This window comes from Prosopis cineraria, unplaced genomic scaffold (assembly GCF_029017545.1).
Source record: "Prosopis cineraria cultivar Desert tree isolate PC_DT_omini unplaced genomic scaffold, ASM2901754v1 PC8, whole genome shotgun sequence".
NCBI lineage: Eukaryota > Viridiplantae > Streptophyta > Magnoliopsida > Fabales > Fabaceae > Prosopis > Prosopis cineraria.
The window spans coordinates 24767579-24773806 of record NW_026555339.1 but is presented as its reverse complement, the minus strand read 5'-3'; the positions used below and the strand labels follow the sequence as shown (position 1 = coordinate 24773806).

At 30.4% G+C, this 6228-nt stretch overlaps 1 long non-coding RNA gene across 2 annotated transcripts; it reads left to right on the top strand.

Annotated features, from left to right (window-relative positions):
• The first annotated feature begins 413 nt into the window (after positions 1–413).
• LOC129317639 (uncharacterized) lies at positions 414–3801 on the top strand. 2 transcript variants are annotated; one of them, XR_008595002.1, is made up of 2 exons: positions 414–797; positions 1320–3801. It is a non-coding gene; the product is annotated as an uncharacterized LOC129317639 (long non-coding RNA). The 2 variants fall into 2 exon arrangements; XR_008595004.1 differs by having other exon boundaries at positions 414–803.
• Positions 3802–6228: the final 2427 nt, after the last annotated feature.

Here is a 6228-nt window from a genome sequence, read left to right as displayed (position 1 = left end):
AGTAATATATAAGATTTTAATCATATTTTTGTTGATAATTTGCTCATGAATTTTTTTTTTTCTAAAACACTGAATGCTCTGAATTTTTGTTAAATTAAAATTTAATAAATATTATTAAAATATTTAATAATTTAATATTTAATAATTTTAATTTTATTATTTATAAATATTCATTTAAAATTATAATTAATTTTTAAACAGTTAACATACAAATTTGTGTGCTCTTTACATCCTAATTTTTTTGGACATAATTTTATTTAACATTTTTTAATTTGATATAATTTTATCCTCTCATTTTGTTAATTTAACTTTGACTTGTTTTGTCGATAGTCTCCTCATTATTTTGAAAATTAAAAATTAAAAATAAAAATACATCCACGTCAATTTTCCCGTCACGTCGCACGTCAGATTTGTACCCTTCGCCATCCTCGTCTCCTTCGTCTGGGCTTCTCCCCTTCCCGTCCATCTCCTTCATTGTTCTTCCAGGTCTTGCAAAATCCAAATCAGAGGAACCAAAAGTAAAACCCAAATCTCAAGTCAAGGACGCCTCGAACATTTTCTGCGAAAACCCAACACCCAAATCTAAGTCTTCTTTATTCCGATGGGTAGCGATGGGTAACCTAGAAGAGGGGACGAGCTACTGCGGCCATCGGGGATGAGGGAAGGGGCGAAGCTCTGGCATGAACGGAGTGGGTTTAACGGTGAGAAGTGACTACTGTAAAGCAAAACCCAGAAGAAGTGGGTTTGACGGCGAGAACCCTGGCAGGTGTTTTCAATGAGAGAGGTTGATTTCAAAGGTATGGGTGAGTCAAGATTCATCGATTTTAAGCTTGATTTTTCTTCAGAATCTCTTCCTTGGTCCGGTTCGAAAATTTGGAACTATGGAGATTTATTCTTCGCCGTGTTCGAATCTCTGCCTTCTCATCTGAAGAACTTTTTTTCAACCCAGAATCTGAAAAAGAATTTCAGAGAAGTTGAGTTCTGCTGATTTTTTAAAATTCTTTTTTAATTCTGTTTGGCTGAATATGTCTGTTTTAATTTGAGTTGAAATCCTCATCTGGTTGAGGGCGAGAACCCATATGCGTGTTTGCTTGTTGGTTGCGAGAACAATTTTGCATTCAGTTTGTTGAGAGTCATGTATTGCGATTCTGCAACCATTACTCTAATTCTTGTTCCAGTTTTTTACTTTCGTTTTATGTTGTAAAGTTCAAGTTTGATGTTCGTGTTCAAGTCTAATTTGTTGTTTGGTTTACTTTATCTCTGGTGTTCGTTTTTGTTCAAGTTTGATGTTTGAGTTTGATTTTCGTTTTCAATGGCAGAACGTCGATGAGGAAGACTATCCCATGTGGCCGCCAGCTATAGGTACTGAAAATTTACTTTCAATATCATCTTAGTCCGACCAAATCATAAAACTGATACATAAAGTCCATCACACGTACTAAGAAACATAACTTTGTATTAATGAATATGTAAAACTATGCACCATTCAGATTGTCAAAGAAGGAAGGCAATCTAGTGGGAATTGGATTTTGATGTCTAATGCAAGTAGGAATGGGAAGATGTTGTAATGGACAAAACAAATGAAAGAATTAGTCCAGCTCTCCTAGATAATAGGATATGAAAAACTAATAACAAAATGTACACAATACTAGATGAAGACCAAGATATGCTGGCACGGAATTCACAATAGTGAATCTTGAGGCACTGGAATAATTGATATTATAGAATCGACTTCAAAACCATAGAGAACCCCTTGAAAATTTTCAAGCCCATAATTTCCACTAAAATAAAGATCCTTCAACTTCATAAATGTTTGTAGAGTTATCAAGCTATCAGATCCAGCTCGGTGATTCTTCCCAACTACACGATCCACATTCAATGTCTTAGCCACTCTTTCTAAGCCACCATATAAGCCATTGCAGAACTTAATTATATGCTTCATGTCATAAATTTTGGGTCCAAAGAACTGAGCCACCAAGTGTCTAAACAAGTGAATGTTAGGAGGCAATTGTTCCCTGACAAGAAGCTTGATTAGGAACCCAAAATCATAAGAACTGTGGAATGTGACCCATGTGAGATGAGAATTGAACAACAATCCAGATTTTAAAAGAAAAGTCCGGAAATTCCGAGACGGAATACCCTCTTTCTTGTTTTTCAAGAAATCAATCCCTTGTTTCTCCAATAGTTGAATGGACTTGGCATTATGAAGATCCCGCCCAACATCGGAGTTACTGAAATTGTATTGCCAAACATGTCCATTTTGAGTTCCAAAGTGAGGTGGATTCCCGTTAGAATCAGTTAGGGTAAGACCTAGTTGGATGATGTTCGAAACGTCAACATTGGCCTTCACGAAACTATAATTATCTGAAGGAGATAGCTTTGAGTAAAAGGCCTGATCAACATTGGGAGTAAAAATGGTGCCAGGAAACTCAGTGTCAAAGGAGGCAAAAGAGCAGCTAGGTACAGCAGCCGGGATCAAAGACAACTCGCTATGTATATTTGAAGTCCAGACTTCACGAACAATCACGCTCTTTCCCTTGGAATTCATGGTTGCTTCAACTTTTTCTTTTAGAAAATTGTAGAGAGAATGCAAGTCTTCTCAATTCTGTGATAATGGCCAAAACATAGAAGAATCACATTAAAATATGCTAAAAGTAAGTTGGGACTAAACCAAATAGAATATTTTGTTAAATAACACATAAAAAGGAAGATGGCTCATTTTAGATACAAGATTTAGCATGCATATGCTTTCATATTGGTTTTAGTGGTTTCTGATGTGAAACCAAACAAGCTCTTAATGTATTGCATGACCAAAATAAAATTTTAATAAAATAGTGTGGCTAATAAAATTGATTTTAAACTAGCAGCTAGCACCAAGGACAGCAAAAAAATATCAAAGTATTGATTATGTTGATATGCAGCTTGTTAGTTAGGAAGGGAGATTGTGAGTTGTGGCTCATAATTATACATAATTAAACCACAGAACAACAAAAAGATAAATAATCTTTCTTTAGTAAGAATTACTGTAAACGGAACTTTAGAGTCACCATCTCATTTTTACGCATCAAAATTCGATTGCTTGCATTAGACATTGAAGAGACCAATTAGATAACTGGGATCAATGGCATTACAGCCCTGATACGCCACAGAAACAGACAAAAATTAAACACATTCATGTTACTCGTTAAACTGTTAAGTTGTTTTTTGGCCAAGTTATCTGACACTAAGGACCAACATTCCTAGAATAATGACCCATTAAAATAGAAAGCCAGAACAGCATGGTATGCCGATATTACTTAAATTACTGTCACAGAGAAAATCGATAAATTAAGGCAGTCATAAATATCGTATGTTGATCGCAAAGTGACCTAACACAGTAAAAATCTTATCTTTTGTTACGTTTACGTAAATTTTCTTTCAAATACACACTAACATGTTGGGTTAGCCACTTAGCCAAAACCAATAGACCCCCCACCTCTTATTAGGGTTGGCCGAATCAAAACTGAGCTGAGTGAGTAATCCGCCGTCAGCCGAACAAACGGCAGGGACCGAGAACGGAAGGCCTTAGAGTATTGGCAGAGAACAAACGGCGCTTAGGATGAAATTGGCGCGTGCGGTATTCTGATGACACAGCGTTAATCATTGACGGTTTGACTCTCCAGTCCTGTCGCAGTAAATAGATAAATTTTGGGAGATGTATTTATTAAAATTAACATATCATTATTCTTTTCTTGATATATGTGTATGTGTGTATATATTAATTGATATCTCGTTTTTATTTTTTTGCCGACCTATTATTAATTGATATCTCTAAACATCTTCTGAAAAGTAATATTAATTGAAGTCTATTTAAGTAATTTTTTTTAATAGCATAAAGAATAAACTCTGTAGCAGATATTATCTCTCTTGAGATATAAAAGGCAATAGATAGGAGGTAAATTTTTTTCAATTAAATTATTATATCTATAAAAGTTGATATTTGAACTCCCAATCACTTTTTTAAGTGATGAAAGCCCTTAAATAATTCTTCAAAATATTGATTAATATAGTTTAACTATTTATATTCAAATTCTCTGATTTGAAAATATATTTATTTCAAACTTTAATTGACGCCATCTAATCATTTTCATTATGATATTTAGTTAATCATTTGTGAGAAAATTTTAACAAATGAGTACTTTCTCTGCCGGAAAACATAATCGTACCAATAGCTCCTAATGATTCCAAAATATAGCTTACATTAAATTATTGAAACAATAAGTTAGATCTTTTTTGTTTTAAATTTCATCATTCTATTGATGTGTCCGTTAATCTGTCCATCTATGTTATCTATCCAATTTCCAAAGGTAGAGAAAACTAGAGCTAACTCAACATCAAGCACTCACATAATAAATTCATTAATTTGTGGATTTAGTAAATATTATATGATTTCTTTATTGATAAACATTATATCAGAAATAATGAGTTTTAATATTTTTCAAATGCCAAATATTTAAATAAATATGATAAGGAAAATGACAGAAAAATTTTATGAAATATTCAAATGATAATGAGGTCCACTGAAATATTATAATTTTTCTCAATACCCTAGAGACAGTTTTAATATTAATGATTTTTTGTGAAATAACTTAACAAGTAATAGATTTAACTTACCACATAGATTTTACATGTAAATATGTGAGGGAATGAATAAGTAAAGCCAATGAATTAACAAGTATTCTTAAAGCTTAATATTAATGTTAACTGCAACATATTAAATGTGACAAGTAACACAAGAGAATTAACAAGCAAGGTAGTTGATTTTACAAGTTATAATTATGATTTAACATGTTATGTATTTAAATCATCATATGAACTTCTATTGTTAATGACCATGCCTTACTTGATGAATATTTTACTTTACATGTTTTGTCATTTTATATTTTATAATTTTAATCATCATATGAACTTCTAGTGTTAATGACCATTACTTGTTAAATATTTTACTTTACATGTTTTGTCATTTTATATTTTATAATTTTATTTCAATTCAAGCCTAACATTTTCCAGTGAAATTTCATAATATTTTTGGGTTTGATTTGAAAATATATGACATCCACAGTCCTTAGATAAAATTCTCCCAAGCATTTATTTGAATCTTAAAAATTTGATTTAGTTATTAAAAAATAAAGGATAGATTAAGAGATTGCTTGGTATGAGGAAAGTTAAGGATAGGAAAGTAAAAATTAGCAAGCACTAACTAATTTGCTTCTATTCTATTAAATAAATTTATAAATTAAGTAACTAGAAAAATAACTTCTTCAGTGAAATCTTGAAACATCACACTCTTTGAATTATGTTCTCTTTTGATAAGATGGAAGAAAAGTATCCCCTCCGTTTAAAAATATAAGATATTTTTTAAAAAGTTGAATATTTAAAAATATACATCATTTTTAGTCTTTTGAGATCGTTGTTTTTTTTTAAAGTATCCCTATTGATAAATGACTTTATATTTATTATAAGGTATTTAATAAAGATAAATATAAAAATATAAGGTTAGTTTGAAAGTACGTAACTACTTTATTAGAACGTCAGATTTGTTTAAAAATATCTTATATTTTTTAATGGAGAGAGTATATTCTAAATAAGGGTATCTGACTCTTATTGGCATTAAAACGATTAATATATTTATTTGACAAATTAATGTCAACTCTTCAAAAAAAAAAAAAACAAACAAACAAATATTAAACAATAAGCGAGTTCTTCCTGAACATATTTTTTTAGAAAATTTAATTTTCTTTTTTTAAATAAAAAGAGGAAATAAAACAAATAAAAGGACTTAAATCAAAGCATACTAGTGCCGACAATAACACGTAACCTTAAGATGGGCACAGACCTTCTTAATTAGTGCCTATTTGGATTGGCATTTAATAATTGAGATTTTAAATAATTATGATTTTTTAAAACTAAACTTAATTTCAACTGATTATAATTAATCAATATTTCTGTTTGGAAACTTTTTCTAACAATGATATTGAAAAAATTGGACCTACTTAGATGTCATTTATTAAAATCACTAACTTTTATAAATTTTCAAAAAATACATATTTATTATTTAATTTAATAATTATTAAATATGAGTTAACGAATGAAGTAATATTAGAATAATTTTTTAGATTTTAGTATGAAAAAATCATTATTTTAAAGTAGAGTACATATTTTTAATATAAGACATCTTATTTTAAATAA